At 56.8% G+C, this 23991-nt stretch overlaps 1 protein-coding gene across 2 annotated transcripts in view; it reads right to left on the bottom strand.

Annotated features, from left to right (window-relative positions):
• Positions 1–23991, bottom strand: part of SBK1 (SH3 domain binding kinase 1) — a 48849-nt gene that overhangs the window by 16347 nt on the left and 8511 nt on the right. The window contains exon 1 of one of the 2 annotated variants that reach the window (XM_036412952.2): positions 3674–4408. The exons of the other annotated variant lie outside the window; for it this stretch is intronic. The gene's annotated coding sequence lies outside the window, so the exon portion shown is untranslated. Of the gene's footprint in view, positions 1–3673; positions 4409–23991 lie in introns of those variants that run through there. 2 annotated transcript variants of the gene reach the window in all.

A 23991-nucleotide genomic window follows, 5' to 3' on the forward strand; every position in this document is an offset into this window, starting at 1 on the left:
TGGGCTCAAATCCCCGCTCTGAGTTAATGCCGTTTTCAGCACTAAATGAGAAAGCGATGGCCAGTGCTGGGCACGGAGTACCTGACATTGAAAAAATGCCCCTGCTTCTTCCAACCCTATTACTAGGCTCCTGAGTGGGGGCTGACCTGAGTCTGGAGCTGTTCCATCCCCAGACTGTGGCCAGGCTATGGTGGGGACCGGGAAAGGTGGGTGGATAGGAGAGGGGCGTGGCTTTAACTGGCCCCTCTAGGCCCAACTGCCACAGCTTCCTGAGACCAGGGGGGTAGGGGAAGGAGGGGTAGTTTGGGGAAAACCCTGAGTCTATTGGGGATGCTGATCCAGGCTCTGGCCTGAGGCCCAGCTGCCTGGGGCAGAACACTTGGGGACAAGCCAGGCAGGCAGAGCGCCTGGACAGCAGAGCTGGGAGACGAGGGCCAGGCCACCCTCCAGCAGAGCTATGGGCCAAGGCACTGGGAGGGCCCCCTCAAACCCTCGGGCTTGAACCCCAGCCCCTGCACCTGGACTCCTCCCGGCTCTGAAGCACCACACAGCACCGCCTCTCAAACACCGGCTTCCCCTCTCATGGGGCTATTTAAACCAAGCCCAGAGGTTAAATGACTTGCCTAAGGTCACGCAGCAGCCAAGTGGGATTCAAACCAAGGCAAGGTCCAAGCCTGTGCTCTCAACTGCGGTGCTCTGCTGTCCCTCCAACGGAGGGCCCCTGCAGACCCTCATCCAGGAAGGCGGCACGCTCCCTTCCAGGGCCATGCCGGGTGCCTGGTGCCCAGTGCTGGCCTCTGGCCCCTGCCCCACGCCCATTGGTTTCATTCATGTTTAGGGAATGTTGATATTTTTGAGTGCCTTCCGAATCTAGCCCCCCCATCTCTCCTGCCTGACTCACACTAGAGCAGCTTGGTCTCAAGCCCTAGAAAGTCTGAACAAAGGGGAAGCTTATGGCTTCCAATTCCTCTCTGACGCATGGGTAAACTGAGCCCAGAGTGAGGTCCTCCCCCAAGAATCTTCAGCGAGACCTGGGCCTAGGACCTTGGCTCCTGGGAAAGTGAGAGTCAAACCAAGTTGTTGGCGGCTGACCCCTCCTAGCCTAGGGGAGGGGCACAAGATGGGCGAGGAGGAGAAAGTGGGGCTCTGGCGGGAGGAAGGAGGAACTCGGGCTCACTCCATCGCAGCCCGAGGACCCGGGGGTGCTGCTCTGTGCACGCTCTAACGTGGCCCCGGGGCAGGTAGGGAATACCCGAGTGTGCAAGACACATGCAAGCGAAGGTCACCCACAGAGCAAACACTTTCTGGCCTCCACCCCAAGCCTGCAGGGCCAGCCCCAGCTCTGTTATTGAATGAACGGGCAGGTGGGGCCGGGGCAGGCTGGAGGGGGTGCTCTGTCTAAAGGTCAGCACTGTCACTCGGCTCTTGCCTCAGCGCGCCACATCACCTGTTTTTCAATAGGGTCCAAAAATCGATATTTGTATGTGAAATTGTTTTTTTTGTTTTGTTTTGTTTTGTTTAGCATTGGCAACAAATGCAAATACGAGGAAAAACACTGTTTGGATCATCAAAATGTGTCTAGAAGCTGTATTTTACATGCGTTGTATATTATGCAGGGCAGGGGGCTAGACAAAACCGATGCAATGGGGACGAGACAGATCTGGTCCCATGTCCTGGAGACAAACTCTCACAGCACAAGGGGACATTCTACTGTCTCCACGCCACCATGCAGCTCTCCCCTCTGGGAGCCCAGGCCCCATAAAAAGGGAAGGTAGAGGCAGAGAGCGGCTCCTGAGCCATCCAATAGTGGAGCTTTTCAGGTTGGGGGATAGAGCCTGGTGACGGAGGGAGAGGGAGGGGACAGGGAGACGAGCCAGAGGTGAAGTAGAGGGTGATGAGTGAGCAATGGGAGATAGATGACCCCTGGAGGCGGTTTAGGGCCACATTGCACAGACAGAGCTTTGGCTGCGGTTCAGACTCAACAGGGAGCCACTGCAAGTTAGTGAGAAGGGGAGTCTTACTCCCTGTGCCCCTCTGACCTCTGACCTCGTCACAGTGACCCCAATCTCTGCTTATGTCTCTCCCTCCACGCCTCTGCCTGTGGGTCATACGGCCAGGCTCTGGGCTTCCAGGAACCCACCTTGGGAATCGTTTCGGAGACGGAGAGGACACTCCTGGATGCTTCTGGAGGCCCACATGCGCTCTACACCCGCCCTCCTGCTGCGGAGCGAGTGGCTCACTCTGCCCTCTCGGGGAGATGTCACACGCTCGCCCGAGATCGCCCAGTCTTCAGGGCAGTGGGCTCCCCCAGCCTGTGCTGAGGGGCGTGGCCCAACTGTCCTTGAATTTGCAGGAGGGGCTGCCAGAAGCGCCTCTCCCCCTCTCCCCCTCTCCCCTGCTGACCACATCCTCCAGCAGCAGATGGGGTGGGGTACTTGGTATCGGAAAGGGGAAGGCGGAATTGGCCACACAGCCTCAGGGACCCCATGTCTGCCGAGGGATGGGGATCGAGTGCTTCAGGTGTGGCCTGGCAAACTGAGAACGTCCCTGGGGTCTGACGATCAGGAAAGAGGATCGGGACGAAGTGAGGAAGAGAACTGACTCCAGTGCCGGGTACATCACAGACACCAGATAGTTTGTTCCATGAACAAACGAACAAAGAAACTCCTGGTGGGGCTACCTGTGCCCAGAGTCCTGCCTTCAGAGGAGACTGGTGGGAACCCCAGCAGCCCACACTGTCTCCTTCTGCTTCAGAATGTCAGCATTTCAGGGTACAGCACCCCGGCCTCTCCCTGTCCCGTGGGCTGCAGGGCAGGCGGCGGTACTGCCTTGTACACATCCTGGAAAGCTACCGTGATAACCTAGAACGCCCTTTGGTGCCGGGACATGCTGACCAATCGGTTGGCCCGGGGTGTTTGGAGGTCAGGAGAAGGGAAGGCTGTCCCTGGGGCACGAGGGGGCAGGAAAGAGCCTGACCTGAAAGGGCTTCTTCACCCAGACTCCCCCCCTCCCCCCTCCATCCCCAGAAACCTCACTTTTGGGTTTGCCCCCTCCCTGTCCTGCAGGAGCGCAGGTGGCGGGTGAAGACCCCCACAGTGGCCTGGGGGGGGGGGCAGCGGAGTCACAGAGGAAATAAGGCGTCCCCACCCATTCCCTCAAACACACCCATCCCTGCCTCTCAGACAAAGACACACACCCAGAGCCCCAGCCGTCACCCCGAGGCACACACTACGGGTCTCCTGACCTGTCAACACCCCAAATCTTCTCCCGGGAGTGACTTCACTTGGGAACTCAGCCTGGCCATGGGGGTGGGGGGATACAAATACTCCAAAGACTGGGGACCCAACAGCTCCGGGCTCTCAGGTGTCTTTTGGGGGGTGGGGATGGGGGGTGGGAACTCTACCCTCTTTTCCCCTCTCCGTGGCGCAAGGTGCTCTGCCACCACCCCTCCCGTGGGGCCGGGGGGCTGGGCCCCGAACCCCAAGGCTAGGGCGAGGGGTGGGGGAAGGGAGGAGGGGGCGCGGCTCCTCCAAGCGAGACACAAAGAGACGTCCTTCAGCCTGGGCTCCATGGCGACGCCGGGGCGGGGGCCGTGCGCGCCGGCAGCACACCCCCACCTGCAGGTCCGGGCCGCGGGGCGCTCACCTGCCGCCCCGCCCCTGCGCCCGCTTACCTGGGCGGGGGCCGCGGGGAGGCCGCGGCGGGCGGCCTGGGCGCCGTCTCGGGGTCCGTCTGCCCGGCCCGGGGGCTCAGGGCGCCGCCGCCGCCGGCTGGGGTGCGAGGGGCGCCGCGGGGGGCTCCGCCGCCCGGGTCCTGGGGCTGAGAGTGAGTGTGAGTGTGAGTGTGCAGGGCTGTCCGCAGGCCTCTTGCTGGTGAGGAGTAGCTCTTCGGTCCTCAGGTCCCCAGATCTGGGGTTTGCGTGCCGGAATGGGGGTCTAGGGCTCCCTGAAGCGGGGCGCGCGGAGCCGGGTCTCCGTGCCTTGAGGTGTGGAGTTGTACTGACCAGGGTCTTGGGAGGGGGAGCCTCACCCCCGGACAGGGGGTCGCTGCGTTCTAGGTCTTGGGGGCGCCCGGGTCGAAGGGGGGAGTCTTCGCGGCCCCGCAGGGACGTCGCTGTCTTCCGAGCACCGAGGCAGTCCTCGCCGTCCCCGGGGGGGAGTCGTTCGGTGTTGGATCCGGAGGCCTCCCCCCCCGCTTTCCGGGGGTTCTCTGGGTCTGGAGGTAGCGGGGGATCCCCGCGTCCCGGCCACCCGCCTGCGAGGGTCGGAGGAGGCCCCTCAGCCGCTGGGGGGCTCCGCCGCCGCCGCTACGGGCAGCCCGGCCCCGCGGCCCCGGACGCCGGCCCGGCCCGGGCTCTGCCTGCGGCTCCGGCTCGCGCTCCGTCTGGCGCCCCGGCCCCGGCCCCGGCCCCGGCGCCCGCCCGGGCTGCGCTCCATCGCGGCATCGCGGCTCCGCCCTCCGCCCCGCGCGCACCTGCCGGCCCGGCCCGCGCTCCGCCCTCCGCGCCGCGCGCCGCCGCCCCTTTGTCCGCCCGCTCGGCGCGCGCCCCTGCGCACGCGCACTCGCCCGGCGCGCGCTCCCTCCCGCCGCGCCGGCCCCGCCGCGCGCCGCGGGGCGCAGGTTTCCCCCGGCGCGGCGCCCCCGCCCCGCTCTCCGGCTCCGCTGGGTCCTAGCGCCGAGGTCCCCTCTCCGTCCTCCCAGCCCGTCCTTTCTAGGTCAGAGCCCACGAGGGGGCGAGAACGAGGTTAGACAGGACTCGGGGGAGTCTGAGAGGGTCACCTGGTCCAGCCTCCTGGCCCTGCGGGACCAGATTGTCCCAGACTGTCCCAGTCTGTCCTTGCGGGGTGGAGCCTGTGTCTATTTCAAGGAGGGAAACATCAAAGCTCTGCAATAGGATGTGCATTCATTTGTATCCGTTCTTCTGCCTTCCGTGCAACCAGGCAGCCACCTAGGCATCCATTCATGCATGCAGCTATCCATCTACTAGTATGCTTCTATCCATCCTATTTGAGCAAGACCTTGAGAACTAACAACCTACCCAGAGAAGGGGTCATAAACTGGGGCTTTGGGGGTCATGGCCAGCCCAGGCCGCCTTCTCCACTGGCTGTAAAGGCAGTGACCTTTTGGGATGCGCAGTGCTCACCAGGCAGAAGGAAGGAGAGTGATTCCAGGCAGAGGGAGCACCATGTGCAAAGGCGTCCCCCAGGTGTGAGGGAACATTGTTTGGCGGGTGAGGTGGATGAGGACGGAGAGATGAGATAGGGACCGCTATTCTGTCTCTTTTTAGCCTTGTCTACCCAGTCTCAGTAACACTGCTTCCCTCAGGAGAAGTTCCCCAAGCCCCATAGCTTCTCTATTATATTTCTTCCAAGTCTTTGTTCAGGGCTGTTATTTTAGATTGTTTTTTGTTTGTTTTCACCCAGCATACTCTTCCCAACCACCCTGACTTTTTCTAGAAGTTTTAGAGTCAGGAGTTGCAAACTCAGGTACCTTAGTGACTGGGGCCAGGGGCCAGGTGATAGGGAAGGGACTGGTGGACATGAAGCAAACTGAAGCATTGTGGGCTCTTCATGGACAGACAATTTTTTTCAACAGAAGCAGGGAATTCTTATTCTAACGAAACATCTTCTAAATCTCACCAAATTCAGAAATACGGAAAGGACCGAATGAAACCTTCTTTTCTGGCTCATGGGCCATCAGCATGAAACCCCTGCTAGCGAGAACATTGTCTTAGTTCCATACTCGCCTCCCTCCTGCCTCTGCCTTGACTTTTCTCCTTTCTCTAGAACCCAACTCCTACGTGCCATCAGCTCTGTAAAATACAAAGTGGCTTGGGTTGCTCCTCTACTTAAAATTGCCAGTGACTCCCAGTTACCTCTAGGCCCTAGAGGCCCTAGAGTAGGGGTGTCGAACTCAATCAGAGAAGGGGCCAAAATCTAAAATCCAGCCTAAATCGCGGGCCGAATGGTTTACTGAACAGTCATAAACTGTCATTGTGATGGAAACGCAGCGGAGTGCAGTGATGACAGCTCGGTGCGGGCCACATTGCAAGGCCTGGTGGGACGGATTTGGCCCGCGGGCCTTGTGTTTGACACATGTGCCCTAGAGTCTAGGGCAGAGGTTCTCAACCTTTCTAATGCCGAGACCCTTTAATACAGGTCCCCAACCATAAAGTTATCTACAGCAGCGGTTCTCAACCTGTGGGTCTTGACAGGTTGAGAACCGCTAGCAGGGTCGCCTAAGACCATCGGAAAACACAGATATTTACATCACGATTCAACGGTAGCAAAATTACAGGTATGAAGCAGCAACGAAAACAATTTTATGGTTGGGGATCACCACTACATGAGGAACTGCATTAAAGGGTCGAGGCATTAGGAAGGTTGAGAACCACTGGTCTAGGGTGAATGTCCCGGCGTTCAACCCCTGAGCCTAGGGGACCCCTGCTGGAGCTGCCTTTCTCCTATTCAGCCTTGGCCTTGGCCAGCGTGCCTAAAGCATCTCTTTCCCATACCTCTGTGCCTTATACACTTTGTTTCCCGTCTAGAATATTTTATTCCCCCAAACAGGGATCCTCCAAGATACCTCCCCTACATCTCCCTTTCCTCTCCCACCCCCTCCCTGTCCCATCAATGTTCTCAGGTTTCAAATTTCACCCTAATTGGATTGGTTCTAATCCTCTTCATGTAAGGCCTTTCTGCCTCAAACAAACTAAGGGAGAAGTGTGAGTCATTGGGCCAGCAGTAGAGGGAGACTAGAGAAAGAGGAAGAGGGAAGGAATCCCCCCCCCCCCCCCCACTTCTTTCTTTTCTTCTTCTTTTTTAAAAAATAAGAAGGCATGGCTCAGTGGTTGATCATCGAACTACGAACCAGGAGGTCACGGTTCAAATCCTGATCAGGGCATAAGTCAGAGTTGTGGGCTCAGGGGAGTGCAGGAGTGTGCACTGTGTGGAGTGTGCAGGAGGCAGCCGATCAATGGTTCTCGTTTATCATTGATGTTTCTATCTCTCATTCTCCCTTCCTCTCTGAAATCAATAAAAAAAAATTATATTGATTTTTTTTTTTTAAGAGAGAGGAAGGGAGGGATGGAAACATTGATGAGAGAGAAACATCAATTGGCTGCCTCCTGCATGCCCCCTACTGGGGATCAAACCCACATCCTGGGCATGTGCCCTGACTGGGAATTGAATGGTGACCTCCTGGTTCATAGGTCAATGCCCAACCACTGAGTCATGCTGGCCTGGCTCCATTGACTTTTAGAGAGGTGGAAGGAAGGGGAGAGACTCTTAGAGATGGAGGAAGAGAGAGAGAGAGAGAGATAGAGAGAGAGAGAGAGAGAGAGAGAGAAATCATGACAGAGAGAGGTGGTCCTGGCTTGTTGGCCTGCATTAAGAAGGTCTTGTTGTTGTGTAGGAAGGACCGCTCCCCCAAGGCCACCATCATGCCAGGATGTTGCTGCTGGTGACCAGCCCCTACAGTGTCATCAGGGACCTGGTGGCAAGGTGACAGAGCAGCTCGGAGCTGTGTGGGTGGAGAGAGCTGAAGATGATGACATTTTGGGCAAAGGTTACAGAAGACACTGCTAACGGGAGCTCCGCTAGGAGCAGAAGCTTCCCAGGCCCCAGGGAGCCCAGGGCTGGTCACTGCTGAGAAGGGAAACCAGGAGTCCCTCCAGAACCTGCCACGAAGGTCAGACCAGGCAGTGGGCAGCGGGCAGCGCCGCGGGGGCACGGCAGCTGGGGCGCGGGAGCTGTGCGTCTCTCAGTGGCCTTGTGGAGAGTCCATTCTGAACTGAGAAACAGTGTTCCAGCAGGAGTTCCGAGGAGCTCCACCGCTTCTGTGGAGTGCCAGTGTGACCCGGCCAGCGGGATGCCACTGATGCTGGCAAGTGCCCGCCCCCGCAGAGCAGAGCGGGGAGGGAAGTCTGCCCTTTGTGACAGGCCGAGCTGCTGAGTCGGACTCGGACTCGCTGCTTTGAAGGGAATTCTGTTTCTTGCAGCGAAACGCCTGCCAGCGGACAGGAGGAGAACATCTCAATAACGGGGTGCTGCCCTCGGGAACGGAATGCAGGAAATGGGCCTGGGGCGGGGCCGGTAATGGGAATCCATCCTCCTCTGCAATTTCTTCTTCTTCTTCTTCTTCTTCTTCTTCTTCTTCTTCTTCTTCTTCTTCTTCTTTAAATTAAAAACATCGGACACAATTATGGTAAAATGTTTACATTGATTCTAGCTGTGGATCTGCACAGGTTTTCACTCTTCAGCATTTTTCTTTCCAATAATTAAAGCCTATTCAGTGGAAGTGTTCTTATTTTTATTTATTTATTTTTTAAATATTTTTATTGAGAGGAAGGTAAAGGGAGAGAGAAATAGAAGAGATGAGAGAGAATCACTGCTCAGCTGCCTCCTGCACACCCCCCACTGGGGATTGAGGCCGCAAATGGGCACACACCCTAACTAGGAATTGAACCGTGACCTCCTGGCTCATAGGTTGATGCTCAACCCCTGAGCCACGCCGGCTGGGACGGCAGTGATTTTAAGTGGGATCTTGCAGGAAAAACCCCAACAACGTTTCCATTGTGTGATTCTGCTTTCTGAAACCAGGTCCAAGAACCGTCTGAAATGACCTCATTTCTGACTCGGAGAAGCGTGGGAGCGGGGAGTACATTTGGCCGCCTGGTCCCCGGGCACCCGTGCCCGTTGCTCTGGTGGCTCTGAATGCCGGTGCCCGTGGGCCTGGCTGTGGCTGTTCCTCTTGGGAGGTGTGGGGTGAGGACTGGAGGGGTCTCGTTGGTTCCGGGGAGCGGGAGCACCGCCTGGGACCCTCAGAACCCAGGCCCAGCGCCCTCCTTGGGGAAGGGTCTCCAAGCACCCCAGGTCATAGGCTTTGGTCCTCCCCTGGGGCTGGTTTGAAGATGTCCTAGTTTAGATTTCCCAGAAACAGACCCTGCCTAAGCCGACTCGAGAGCAAACGGTTGACTTGGCAGGCGGTCCCGGGGAGGCGTGGGGAGGAAATGGGAAGGCAGGGATCAGGGTGCACCATCAGGCAGGTTACCACTGCAAGCAACCGGCGGCAAACCCCTGGGGGCTCTCAGAGACCGTGTAGAACACGCATGGACATGCATAGCACATGGACACTCATAGCTCCTGTGGGCCCTCGGTGGGAGCTGCTGGGGGAAGGCAGTGCTGTGGCTGTGGGCAGAGCAGCACTGGGGCTGGGGAGGTGGGGAGTAGGGGGGTGGAGAGAAGAGGATGCTGCCCAGTTGGAGTGGGAAGGGGCCCGGGGAGCTATGGGAGGAACAGACCACCAATCTGCTACAAACCACCAGCCCTTAGAGAGGGGCCCTGGGCCTGGCTGGATGCCCCCCTATTCCAGGGGGAGTAAAACTCTGCTACTCAGCGTCAGATGTCCCCCATCTTTGAGCAACAGAACCCCGCGTTCCTTCGGGGACCCACGTTCCTTGACATAACACCCTCCTATACTCTTTAGGGGTTCTGATGGAGGGGCTCACCTGGGCGGCTAGCAGTTCAGCCCCCTGGTCATCCTGATGGCCTCTGAGGTGGAGCTGTGCCCCCCGCCAAGCCGATGGGGTGGGACTCCCTTCCCATCGCCCTGGCGGAGGGTGGGTGTTGGCCTGGAGCTGCTCCCCGGGGAGACCCCCTGGAGGAGGGAGCCAGCACCGCAGACAGCGGAGCCAGGAGATGGGGGAGGCAGAGCCTCCTGCCATCATCGGAGCCCCTGGGCCCAGCCAGGCCTGAAGGTGGCTTTCAGGCTGCAGTCCCAGAGCCCGGCTCGTGCTATGTCAGCCGGACTCGGGTCTCTGTCAGTCGCAGCCCCACGCTCTGTGCGCCCAGTGTACATGTGGATTTCCGAAGGGCTCAGACATGCAGGCGCAGATGGGAGTCTCCTCTCTGTCCCCATCCTCACTGCTGCCTCAGCATCCCAGTCTGCGCAAGGGGCTTCTCTGAGGGGGCTCTGAGTCCTTGAATTCTTGAAGACCAGCTCCTGCCCACTAAGGGTGGCACGTGAGGAGCTGGGGGGCTCACAGCTGAGCGTGCGGAGTGGGAGCCTGGGCGGCCACAGGGGCCTCTTTCCCGCTAAGCTTGGGGAGCCTCGGGCTCCCGGCCGGCCGAGGCATCCATGCAGTCCTTCACTCACACTTGTCAGTGGGCACCTGCCGCATGAGGACTTTAGGATGAAAGGGTGGGCTGCGTGGACCATCCTCGCCTTCTGGAGTTTCCACTCTTGTGGGGGAGACACTACACTGATCACCCCAAACATGTGCAATGGTGAGGTGAAGAGGCAAAGGGCCATCCCCCTGCGCAGGGCCCATGATGCCTCTCCCCGCTCCCGTGCTGATTGGCCATCTCCCCCCTGCCGTGCCCCCCCAAGCCCCCAGCCGGCCCGGCTGCGCGGATGCTCTTCCTCCTCAGGATCGTGTCCTCAACTCCAGCTCCAGGAAGCCTCGCCTGGTGCCGGCCTGCAGCCCGCCTGCCGCCAGCACAGCCCACCTGCTCTGCTTTGTTTTAGTTCCAGGGCAGGTCAAGGGCAGCTGAGCTCCTCACACAAAAGCTTTTTTTTCTTTCCTTCCTTCCTTCCTTCCTTCCTTCCTTCCTTCCTTCCTTCCTTCCTTCCTTCCTTCCTTCCTTCCTCCCTCCCTCCCTCCCTCCCTCCCTCCCTCCCTCCCTTCCTTTCTTTTTTTAAAAAATTTGTATTGATTTCAAAGAGGAGAGGAGAGGAGAGGGAGAGAGCTAGAAACACCAATGATGAGAGAGAATCGTTGATCAGCTGCCTCCTGCACACTCCCCACTGAGGATTGAGCCCACAACCTGGCCATGTGCCCTGGCCGGGAATTGAACCATGACCTCCTGGTTCATAAGTCGATGCTGAACCACTGACCACACCGGCGAGGCCCAAAAGCTTTTCATGCCATCTCCCTGCTCAGGATTGCGTCTCCAGACATTTATTAGGCATCTAGAGTAAGCCAGGCACTCCCACAAGGCGAGGCCTTCCCCCAGGGGAGAAACTGAGGCACGGAGTATAGAGGTCCTGGAGAGGGACCGGGACACCCTGGTATGCGCCCCTCTTGCTAGTCATCCCTCCACCCTCGCTCAGCCCAGGGGACCCTCCCAGTCAGCAGCCCAGGCAGGTCCCAGGCCTTGTCCATTCCTGGCACCCCAGAGCCTGCCTGGGGTCCCCCTGCCGCCCAGGAGCAGCCCCCTCTGGCTTTCCCGCCATCCTCCAGCCCCTCACCCTCAGGGCCTCTGTGCATCCCCACCCACTTCTGTGGCAGCACAGATCTGTGCCAGGCTGGGCTCCAAGCATTTTACGATGTCAACGCATTTTTTTTTTTAATTTTTAATCTTTATTGTTGAAAGTATTACATATGTTCCCTTCTCCCCCCTGCCCCCCACCCCATTGACCCCATCTAGTCTGTCCCCTACCAACTCATTTAAACCTCACAATAACACTGAGGTGGTATGCACGGTCATTATGTATCTAAGACAGAATGAAGCGCTCGCTGAGGTTCACACACTAGCTGGGACTCGAACCCAGGCAGGCTCCAGAATCCAGGCCCCTAACCCCCTGGGCTGTTCAGCCGGTCCGTCCACGCCAGCCTCACCTCCTCCTCACCTCCGATTTCCTATACATTCCATCCCTCTCCCCACCCCCTCCCTGCTCACACTCCGGCCTCCGGGCTGCAGAGGGGCGCTGGCCGGTGCCCTGGGCCTCAGGGAGGGACACAGGTGCAGGCCCCATCCACACCCTCGCCCTGCCTGCGGGAGGCGAGGCGGGGCTGGGCCAGGGGCCTGGAGGAGGCGGCAGGGTAGGAGCAGGAGGGGGCTGGGTGGAGCCGGCCTGTAAGCCCTAATTAAGTCAGTTAATTAGGTGGGGAGGAGAAGCCTGTGGGAGTTAACTAGCTTGGCTAATTAAGTGGATCCTGGAGAATTGTTCAAATTCTAGGCTGGGAGAGAGGGGGGCTTAGGCGGGGTGGAGGGAGGGGACGAGATGGGTGTCACCGAGGTCTGCAGACACCACTGGGGTCGCAGGCCACTGAGGCCACTCCCAGGACCCGCGGGGACCACCACGGGCTGCAGCCACCGAGGTCTGGTCTGGAGTTACCTCCTCGGGGCCATGTACCTGCTGACAGCTGGGCCTGAAGTCCCCATCAGGCCTGGTCTCCGGTCGCCCATCCCTCAAGGCTTAAAGCTAGACCGTCTTTGGACGTTTCGGGGGGGCAGGCATCGGGCCCTGACCCAGGACCCTTCAGAGGACCCATGACCACCACCTACACATCTACCCGTGATTCCTTTGGCAGAGCATGCGCACACCGGCTGTCACGCCAGAGGGGGACTTGTAGGGCACGGACCCAGCTGACAGATGAGACCCTCCAGGGAGGAAGGGGCTTGCCCTGCTCACACGCAGACCCCGGAAGCGGGCCAGGGGCCGGGGAATGCTCTCTTGCCGGCCCGGGCCCGTCACTGGGAGAGGGAGACCGGCACTGTCTCCCTAATTGCAGGGCCCTGGGTCACAGCCGCAGTTCCCAGGGATGGAGCACTCAGCATGGGAGGGGGGAGCACCTGACACCAGGGCGGTCCACACAGAAAGGGAGGGGGAGGGCGCCTTCAGAAAGCAGGAGAACGCTTTCCTTTCTGCCCCAGTCCCTCTCTCAGGCTGTCATGGTGTCTCTTTACATTCAAAAATATGTATTTTGCCGAAACCGGTTTGGCTCAGTGGATAGAGCGTCGGCCTGCGGACTCAAGGGTCCCAGGTTCGATTCCGGTCAGGGGCATGTACCTTGGTTGCGGGCACATCCCCAGTAGGGGGTGTGCAGGAGACAGCTGGTTGATGTCTCTCTCTCATCGATGTTTCTAACTCTCTATCTCTCTCCCTTCCTCTGTGCAAAAAACCAATAAAATATATTTTTTAAAATATGTATTTTTATTGATTTCAGAGAAGAAGGGAGAAGGAGAGAGAGGTAGAAACATCAATAATGAGAATCACTGATCGGCTGCCTCCTGCACCCCCCCTGGGGATCGAGCCCGCAACCCAGGCATGTCCCCTTGACCAGAATTGAACCCGGGATCCTTTAGTCCACAGGCTGATGCTCTCTCCACTAAGCCAAATCAGCTAGGGCTCTTCAAAATTTTAAAAATTGATTTTAGAGAGAGGAAGAGAGAGAGAGAGAGAGAGAGAGAGAGAGAGAGAGAGAGAGAGAAAGAGAGGGGGGGAGACATCGATTGGCTGCCTCCTGCATGCACCTCAACCAGGGATTGAACCCACAACCTGGGTATGTGCCCAACAGGAATTCACTCTTTGGTGAGCCACCCGGCCAGGGCTGTCATGGGTTTCTTATCTGCTCTTTGATGTCCTGCTCCCTCGGGCACAGGGATACATGTGGGACCAGGACAGGTCCTCCCGGGCGCCCCAGGCCACCTATTACACACCTGACACTGAATCTTAGCCACACAAAGGACAGAGCGGTGACTGGGTGGGGGAAGGAGCGGGCACCGAGAGCCACCCGGACACGGGAGGGCGCACGCTCCTCTGCCTGTCAGACTTCACTTACAAACCCAAAGATGAAACGATGGGAGCTGCAGGATGCCAACCACAGAGCAGGAGCCCCAAGTTCTCGGCCCCGGGGACTGCACCGCCCCCGTGTGACACGCAGGCCGACTCAGGCCCAGCCCTGCAGCTCCGCACGCTTGGCACCGTTACTGCCGCCATCGTACATGTTCACACAAGCCTTCATTCATTCACTCATTCACTCATTCATTCATTCATTCATTCATTACCAGATATTTGTTGCATGTCTCCTGTGTGCTGGGCACTGTTTCCGATAAAAGAATAGAAGAATCCCACCCTCATGCATTCTCGTGAGGGGAGAAAACAACAAACAGGGAATAGGCTTAAACGATTATGCTTCAAGGGATGTGTGAGGGGGATGAAGCCGGGAGCGTCAGAGCGCACAGGGAGGTCCGCGCAGAGGCTGCCTCTGAGCAGAAGCTGGAGGAGGTGAGAGCGGGCGGGGCCTGTGCTGTGGGGCGGGGCCTGTGCTGTGGGGCGGGGCCTGTGCTGTGGGGCGGGGCCTGTGCTGTGGGGCGGGGCCTGTGCTGTGGGGCGGGGCCTGTGCTGTGGGGCGGGGCCTGTGCTGTGGGGCGGGGCAGGTGCAGTAAGCCAGCCTGAGGGAGCAGCAGTGCAAAGCTTGTCTCCCCCACCCCCCAGGCCAGAGTGCCCTTGGGATTCGCTTCACAGTCCCCAGGTGGCTGAATCCTAGGGGGCCTCCAAGTGCAACTGCAGCCCAGGCTGGGGGCGTGGATAGCCTGGAAGGCACTGGCTGCAGAGGGGCGGGCAGAGTTCTGGGGAGGAGAGTGGATGCTGGAGCATCTCTCCCCCTCTCCCCTCCCCGCACACACTGTCCCCTTTGGGGCTCATGGGAGAGCCCAGGCCCAAGTCTTGGCCTTTGCAGGCGGGAGCATGGGAGAAGATGGAGGTGAGGGGGAGAGTCTCTCAGGGCCAGCCTGAGCCTGGGCTTTGGCCTGAGCGAGGTGGGAGGGTGTGTGAGGCCTCAGCAGGCTTCCTCGGGCTGCTGTGGGAAGACAGAGGGGGGGAGAGTGGAAGGGAGAGGGTTCTGCACCCCACCAGGCGGGAGAAGACAGCTAGTCGCAGGAGGAGCAGGGTCTGCTGACGGACTGGACAATGGGGAGGGGTGTGTGTGTGTGTGTGTGTGTACACGCACGTGCTCAGTTTGCCCTGGGCAGCTGGACCATGAAGTTTTATGAACAGCTGAGGACCCTGAGCAGCTCTCTGGTCTCCAGGATTCCTTGTCCCTGAGGGTCTGCTGTCATTTCTGGGGTACCCCACCCCTCCATCTCTGCACTTCTGCCTGCCGGCGGCCAGTACTGTAAGGCTGCGGCGCGGACATGTTTGCAGGAACCCTCTTAGGCACGGTTCCTACGGTTCTCCCTGCACGGGTGGCCACTGAGATCCTCGCAGGGGCCGGTAACTGGAGAGCCCGCCCACCTGCATGGCGGCCTGCCCTCCCCTGCGGTCCACTGCTCTCGTGTGGGAACGTGGTGTCGGATGCTCAGAGCATCCAATTTCCCAAGAGAAGTTAGAAATCCGGATCTTAGGATGTCACCTCCTGATTTTTTTAAATACCGGCAAGTCATTTTTAAAAAGTCCAAGCTGGCTAGAGCCTCGTGAGAGCAAGGACAGAACAGAGGCTGCTGGGTGGGCAGAGGCCCACAACCTCGCGGGGGTGGGGGCGGGGGGCGGGGGAGGCCTCTGCCCACCTGAGGGTGAAGCCACCACTGGTCTGGCAGGAGGGGCGAGGGGCAGTTAGGAGGACGGCTGGGAGGAAGAGCCCCTGCTAAGCCATGTGGGGCACATGGTGACTAGGCCAGGGCAGGTGCTGGTCCGGGAGCCGGGAGGGTGAGACCAAGGCCAGGATGAGCCACCGGTGAGGTTTACAAGACAAGAGCTACAGCAAGCCTGAGCAGGAAGCCCAGGCACGGAGGCCACCCGCCCCCCTCCCGCCCTCCTGCCCCAGCCTCTGCTGTCCCCTAACCAAGAAAGTTGGCCTCCATTTCTGCCTCTGACCTGGCCTGGGCAGGGCTGGGCTGAGGGGCTGCAGGAGAAGCAGAGAGAGAGGTGGAGGCGTTGGCACAGCTCCCTCCAGCGCCAGGACGCTCAGCCATCCCCAGTGCGGTCTGTGCCTCATCCATCCTCCCACCAGCCTCAGCAAGGGCGGAGCTGCCCGGGGCCCCTTTGACCGCTGGTGAAACTGGGCCACGAAACGGTCGGGTAACCTGGCCAAACGCAGGGTGTGTGGCTGCAAAATCTGAACTTGGAACACAGAAGCTGTCAGTCAGAAAGAGAACCACACCACCGGCTGCCTGCTGGGGCCGGTCCCGCATGTGTGCGCGCAGCGCTCCCTCTAGTGGCCGCTCCGCCACAGTGCAGGACGGACGATGGGCCCGCTAGGCTCTGGGTTCGTTCTTTGTTATTTTTTAGCCCTGGGTTCTGTCTTCTGTCTCTGTCTTTGTCTTTCTGTCTCTGTCACCCTGTTCACTCCCTGACTCAATAGGGGAAGACCACAACCTCCCCATCAGCTCATCTCCAACCTGGACATGCGCCCCTTCCCAGCTGCTCCTCAAGACCACTCTCTCTGCTCAGCCTCCCTCTCCCATGCCAGCCCCTGGACCTTCTCGTTGCTCCCCCGTCTGTCTCTTTCTCTCGGCCAGAGCACGGTTCTCTGTCTTTGGCCGTGTTATAAATGTAGCTTAAAGAATCCTGATGCCCAGGCCACACCCAGAGCAAATAGATGGGCCTCATCCCACTGTCCTTAGCTATAATATTTAGGGGACAGACCTCGGCGGGGAGGACGGAGCTGGCCTCAGGCAGCCTGCAGCAGGCCTCTCGGCTCCCTGACCACTGCTCCCAGCTCACACCCAGATGGAATTACCTCCCCCACCCCAGAGGTCTCTATTTTTGTCCCCCTCTATATCCCTGTTCATCCTCTCCTTTTTCCTCGTTTAAATATATCTTCATTGATTTCAGAGAAGAAGGGAAAGGGAGAAGAGAAAGATCAATGGTGAGAGAGAATCATTGATCGGCTGCTTCCTGCATGCCCCTTACTGGGGATTGAGCCTGTAATACAGGCATGTGTCCTTGACTGGAATCGAACCTGGGACTCTTCAGTACCAGGCCGCTGCTCTATCCACTGAGCCAAACCGGCCAGGGTGCTGTTCCTCCTCTGCCTCACTTGCTCTGGTGCCCATATGCAACGGCTCTTTGACCTCACGGATGGTCAAAGCCCATTCCACCGCCCCCATCGCTTTCCTACTGCTCACCAGTGCCTTCTACCACTACCGTCCACCTCAAGCCGCTCAGGCCCTGCCCACCATCACCCCAGCCGCTCCCTGGAAACCCCCTCCTGCCTGGCAAACCACCCTCACCCTGCTCGCTGCTTACCCTGCGCCAGCCAACCCGCTCGGAGTGTCCCACCCGCCTGGACTGTCCCCTCACTGCCCCGCAGCCCTCCATGCCAGCAGTTGCTCTCCCACTCCCTGGCTCGCCTCTCACTTTAATTTGCTGTGAATCTCCTAGGGGTCGCGAGGAGGCCCCTAACCAGCCCGCAGCTGGTGCCTGTGCTGCGGTTCGTGCACCCCACTCTGCGTGGCCAGGGGTTGGGTCTCCCTCTCCCTCCTTCCCTCTCCCCTCACCCCGGGGCTCCCCCTTGGCGGAGGGAGCCTGGGTCAGGTGCAGTCCCATGGCCTCGGGCATAAAGCACAGGCCCACCGAGCTCCTCGCTCCGGGCCCCTCCCGAGGCCACCCCTCCCCTGCGTTTGCAGGGACCTTGTTCCTTCAGGACTCCCCTCACTCCCACACACCGTCCTCCTTCTCTCCCAGGACCACACCTGCCACACCGGGCCAGGCTGCAGGCTGAGCACCTCCACTGCCACCTTAGGGGACTCCGGCCCCCCGCAGAGCAAAGCTTCCCGAGGGAGTTGCCTTCTGCCTCTGCTCTGCCGCCTCCCGGACTGTCACCTCCTTTTGTAAATGTGGTTTTAATATTTATCCGAGTCAAACGTGCCCATAGCTTAGGATGGAGAAACACAGCAGCCTCACCCCCATTTCCCGCCGCTCCAAGACAGTCATTCTAACTCTCAGCGACGTGTGCCTCTGTGTCCCGCACTGCATGTTTACATCGCTCCGTTCCGCTTAGGCCTCACCTACCCATGTCCCACTTCGGAAGATGAGGGTAGACTCCCCTACACTCCCCCCACCCTTCTTCTTCTTCTTCTTCTTCTTCTTCTTCTTCTTTTTTAATTATTAGTTTTTTGAATATATTTTATTGATTTTTTACAGAGAGGAAGGGAGAGAGAGAGCTAGAAACATCGATGAGAGAGAAACATCGACCAGTTGCCTCCTGCACACCCCCCACTGGGGGTGTGCCCGCAACCAATGTACATGCCCCTGACCGGAATCGAACCTGGGACCCTTCAGTCCGCAGAAGGGTCTACCACTGAGCCAAACCGGCTTCGGCTTCTTCTTCTTTTTTTTTAAAAATATATTTTTATTGATTTCAGAGAAGAAGGGAGAGGGAGAGAGAGAGAAACATCGATGATGAGAATCATTGATTGGCTGCTTCCTACATGCCCCTTACTGGGGATCAAGCCCACAACCCAGGCATGTGCACTTGACCAGAATCGAACCTGAGACCCTTCAATCCGCAGGCTGACGCTCTATCCACTGAGCCAAACTGGCTAGGTTCCCCTTATACCGCCCCTTCTTATTTCCCACCCTCCCATTACAATTGCATCATCATAACATCGGTAAGGCTGGTAGTGCTTACACCGTGTGGAAACATTATTCACAGCCTTAAGTGAAATACGATGATTTCTTTTCTTGTCTCCCTTTCCATAATGGACTCTATTTTCAGAGCGTTTTTAGGTTTCCAGAACAACTGAGCAGAAAGGGCATCTCAGTCCGCCTCCCGGTTTCCTACGAAGAACAGGCTGCCTCAGCGTGACAGGCACCCTTGTTCCAACCGGCAAACCAACCCCGAGGCACCAGCATGAACTGAAGCCAGTAGTGACGCAGCGCTCACTCTGAGCGTCCAAGTTACGGGCTTTGACAGATGCAAAGTGCCACGGACCTGCCGTTACAGGGTCATACAGAAGAGTTTCACAGCTCCCCAAGCCCCTGTGCTCCCCCTCTCCTTCCCTCTCTCCCTCCCTTCCTATAAGCCTCTGGCCACCAGGGACCTGACCGTCTCTGCAGTTTTGGCTTTTTCAGAATTTACGTTGTTGGAATCGCACAGCCTCTTCAAATTTGCTTCTTTCACTCAGCAATACCCATGTAAGGTTCCGTCATGTCTTTTTGTGGCTTAGCAGCTCATTTCTTTTTCTTTGTTTTTGTTCGTTTGTTATAAATACACGTGTTTGGTGAGGGAGGGTGACAGAGGGTGGAGACGCACGGTACGACGAGCTGGTATAGGCTCGGGGCCGAACAACGCAGGGACTGAGAGTCTGGCCAGCAGGGCGGCCGGCAGCACCCCGGGGCCTGTCCCACTTGGCTGCCAGGGTGCCGGCCGGGGTCCTGTCCAGGGCAGCCTGGCCCGAGGCCATGGGCGGGGTGGGCAGCTCTGCTGGGCTCAGCTCACATCACTGAGGGCCTGGGGGGCAGACTCAGGCAGGACGGAGGACGCCAGGGGCAGCCAGAGTGGCAGTGTCTAAGCTGCCTCTGTCCCCCCTGCTTCTGCCTGGGCTCCTGCAGCCGCACCTGCGCTTGGTGGTGGGTTTCTGCTGCTCAGCGTGCAGCCGGCCTGGCCAGGGGCAGAGGGGCTGCTGTCCGCGACGGGGCCCAGGTGCAGCCCCTGCACCCCCTCCCCCGGCCACAGAGGATCCCGTCCTCCTGAGCTGGTGATAGGGCTCCCTGAAGAGGCTCTCGGCAGGGCCCATGGGGTCCGAGGAGTCGGTGATGAGGGGGGAGTCGGTGATGAGGGGGGAGTCGGTGATGATAACATTGGAGGCCCTCGTTCTGTTTCCTGAACTCAGAACCTTCGCCCACGTGCAGGGCCCGCTTTGAGCTGGAGTAGCCATGGCCATGCAGGGAGGGAACTTCTTAGGGACTTGAGTGACAGCCTCCTCAATCTGGCGCTGGACCCACATGCTGCAGGGCGGCAGGCTGGCTATCTTCTCCGGGTGGGGGGACGTGCACTGGGTGACCCGGTCCAACGCCTGCATGCGGCCTTACCTCCTACTGCAAAGGCAAGTACCTCCTGGTATGAGTGCAGGGACAGGGCCGCGGCATATTGGCTGCCCGAAGTTTTTGGCAGTTATGAATAAAATGGCTATAAATAATAATGGCAGGTTTTTGTGTAGACATGTTTTCAACTCATTTGAGTCAATACCAAGGAATGCTGTTTCTGGATTGTATGGGAAGACTGGCTCAGCTCCATGAGACGTGGTCTTCCACAGCTGACTGTACCACGTGCAACCTACCTGCTGTGACAGACACTTCCTGATGCTCCACAGCCTCACCAGCATCCTCGCCAGTGTCCGGTGTGCCAGGGGTTTTAGCCTCCTAACAGGTGTACGGTGGTGTCTCACTGTTGTGTGAATTTGCTTTCCTCTAATGACATATGATGTTGAGCATTTTAAAATGCTCATTTGAGCCCTGGCTGGTTTGGCTCAGTGGATAGAGAGTCCGTCTGTGGACTGAGGGGTCCCACGTTCGATTCCAGTTAAGGGCATGTACCTTGGTTGCGGGCATATCCCCAGTGGGGAGTGTGTAGGAGGCAGCTGATCGATGCTTCTCTCTCATCGATGTTTTTAACTCCCTCTCACTTCTCTGTAAAAAATCAATAATACATTAAAAAAAAATGCTCGTTCGACATTTGTATATCATCTGGTGAGATGTCTGTTCAGATCTTTTGTCCATTTTTTAACTGGGTTGTTCATTTGCTTATTGTTGAATTTTAAGAGTTTTTTTGTTTGTTTGTTTGTTTCTTTGTGTGTGTGTGTGTGTGTGTGTGTGTGTGTGTGCGTGCGCGCGCGCGCGTATTTTGGATAACAGTCCTTTATCAGGTAAACAGTTTTTATCAGATCAGATGTTTTTTGTAAATATTTTCCTCCCATTCTATATGGCTTACCTTCTCATTCTCTCCCTGTCTCTGTTTTTTTTTTTCCTCTCTCCCCCCCCCCCCCCCCCTTATTGATATTTAGAAAGAATGGAAGGAGAAAGATACCAATGTGAGAGAGACACATCAATTGGTTGCCTCCCTCATGACCCCCACCAAGGCCAGGAGCCTGCAACTGAGGTACGTGCCCTTGACCAGAATCGAACATGGGAACCTTCAGTCCACAGGAAGAGGCTCTATCCACTGAGCCAAACAGGCTAGGGGGTCTTCTCATTCTCTTAAGCATGTCCTTTGCAGAGCTGGAGTCTTAAATTTAAATTTGTTGCCTTTTTCTAAATAAGTGTTTTTGGCTGAAACCGGTTTGGCTCAGTGGATAGAGCGTCGGCTTGGGGACTGAAGGGCCCGGGTTCGATTCCGGTCAAGGGCATGTACCTTGGTTGCGGGCATATCCCCAGTGGGGGGTGTGCAAGAGGCAGCTGATCGATGACTCTCTCTCATCGATGTTTCTAACTCTCTATCTCTCTCCCTTCCTCTCTGTACAAAATCAATAAAATATATTAAAAAAATAAAATAAAATAAACAAATGTTTTTGTTTTCTTGGGTTTAATAACCTTGTAAAGGGGAGGGCTTGTTTTTCTATGTGTTTATGGCTCATTCAACCCACATTCTCTCCAAGTTGTATATAAATCTTTCAAAAGTTCAAATACATTAGGTATTCTATCAATTTCATCTCCTTGAAGAAGTCTTTTCTAGAACCTTCTGAACTGCCGGCCCTCCAGGCCTGGTGCTCAGAGGTGCTGCTCTGGGGTCCCTTCACCATCACCATCACTTCTCTCTGGTGTTGGCTCCCCATTTCCTGTTTGTTTGTTTTTAGTGAAGCCATTCTCCAGTACTTTCTTAAGGAAGAGGTAAAACTTTTGAGCCCACGTAAACCTGAGACCTTTTTCCTACCCTTGAATGATTCATGGGTTAGCTGAAATGAATTGTCTTTTATACTGTGTAATACAGCTTCAGGATATTCTGGTTTCTAAGACTGTGGTTGAGAAGTCTGATGAAATTTTGATTCTTGATCCTTTCATGGATATTCTTCTTGTTCTGACGTTCACTGGGGACTGGCCCCCATGTGGGTCTACTGACAGGTAGTGGCCCTTTCAGTCTGAAAATCCAGGTTCGTTCTGATAAATGCTTGAAATGCTTCATTGTCTATTTGCTTTCCATGGTTTTCTCCATTCTCCTTCTGGAACTCCTTTGCTGCGGTGTTAGATTTCTGTACTCGTCTCCTAACTTTCTTACTCTTTCTTTCCTCCTCCCACAGCGTGCCAGCCATGAAGCCCCACGCGGTTCTCCTTTCAAGACAGAACTTTGTCCCTCAGATGTGAGGAGTGTGGTTGACAGAAAGCTTTTGAGATCCACTATACTCTAGCAATCAAGACCCAGGTCTTCTTGTGCAGTGCCAGCCAAGGACTGAGCACTGTGGGGGCACTAGGGCCTGGCCATTCCTGCCCAATGTGGGGCTCCTCTAATGGACAGTTTTGCTCTGGGGACCCCACCGTGTTGGCCAAGACTTTGTTGATGTTCATCAAAGTCAGGCTCTCCCTACCCAGGTCTGTTTCCCTCCTTTGTTTGTTCCACAGGTGAAGGATGGTCTGAAGACTCTCCCTGCCAATCCTGTTTCCTCCTCTTTTATTTCCACAGGCATCGCCCTCCCACCCCATGACTCCTAGTGTCATCTCAGCTTCTGTTTACTAGAAGATCCAAACTGACACGTCTTTACTTTTTGCTCCACTTTATGGAAAATTTCCTCAACTTTATTCTCTAACTCAGTGTAAGCAAATTTTTTCTTTCTTCACTTCAGACTTTTTAATGTTTCATACAGCAATTACAGTGCATTCAGGAACTCAACCTCCCAAACCCCACTAGGAGGGCCCTCACCCTGCCCTCCCACCCCATTTGAAGGCCCCAGGGTTTAGACTGGAGGAAGGGGAGGTGACCACTCATCTGGGACTGATCCCAGAGACTGTCCCTGCCCTGCATCCCCCTCCCCAGGGTTTAGGGGTTAACACTGGGCATCACCCGCCCCCTCCCACATGCCCATCCCTGCCTGTGCACACAGACACATATGGCTCCTCGCTGAGTTGGTCAGTTCCTGGGGGCAGGACCCCTACTCAACAGCACTGAGTGGGATGGGGGCAAGAGGGCGCACATTTTTTCTTTAAAGGGCCAAATGATAAATATTTTAGTCCTTGCAAGCCATGTGGTCTCTGTCATAACTACTCAATTCTACCAGTGTGAAAGCAGCCATAGTCAGGTCATAAACAAATGGGTGGAGAGAACCAAGATGGCGGCATCGGTAAATGCTGGTATTGTCTGCCTCCCACAACCACATCAAAATTACAACTAAAATACAGAACAATCATTATTATCATTACTCAGAACTGCCTAATACTGTATCTGGCTGAATGGAACTCCTACAACTAAACAAGTAAACAAAGTACAATACATTGAGACTGGTAGGAAAGGTGGAACGTGGAAGGGGCTGGGCCTCTACCAACATATGGCATATTTTTCAATTGGGAAGGATATCTCCACTGCAGAGGCCTCCCATGAGAACCAAAGGGCCCTAGCCCCACACCATACTCCCCACCAAGTGTTCCAGATCTGGGAAGAGACGTTCCATAACCTCAGGCTGTAAAAACCAGGAGGGGTTGTGGCTGAGTGACACAGAGGCTGCTGGAGACCCAGGCAGTCCCCCTGAAAAGGGCTGGTGCCCAGATTTTCTTGGACTCAGTCCCATTGTGCTGGGACAATGGCTCAGGGAGGTGGGAGTGGTTCCCAAGGACATACGGGGAGGAACTAGATTGTCTGGCATCAGAGCAAGAACTCAGGGGCAGCTATCTCCCAGACAGGAGAAAGCTCATAGCGGTTATGGTTACTATGCTGACACCTTCCCCATTGCAGAGTTGGCTGGCAGCTATATTTGAGTCTTCATCAGCATGGTTCATTCTGTTCATTCCACCTTGGTGATTCCCTGAGACCCCAGCTCACCCAATTTGCAGCCCCACCAAAGTTGTTTGCAATGGGCTTTTCCATATGAATGGCCTGTCGTGACTCTGGCTTCAGACATTTTAAAGACCTCTCAAACAAGCAGCAGTTGGGATCAGTGTGCCCTATATCTATCAATAAAAATAAGAGGCTCAAGACCCAGCACTAGCACCAACCTGCCTTGCTTCACAGCTTCACCTGGCCTGGCCACTTCCAAGCCTAATACAAGAGCAGCCATCTACAGATTGCTCTGTCGCTGCTGCTGGGTGATCCCAGGCAATGGTTATCTTTGCACCACCCAA

This window comes from Pipistrellus kuhlii, unplaced genomic scaffold (genome assembly GCF_014108245.1).
Source record: "Pipistrellus kuhlii isolate mPipKuh1 unplaced genomic scaffold, mPipKuh1.p scaffold_m20_p_48, whole genome shotgun sequence".
Classification (NCBI taxonomy): Eukaryota; Metazoa; Chordata; class Mammalia; order Chiroptera; family Vespertilionidae; genus Pipistrellus; species Pipistrellus kuhlii.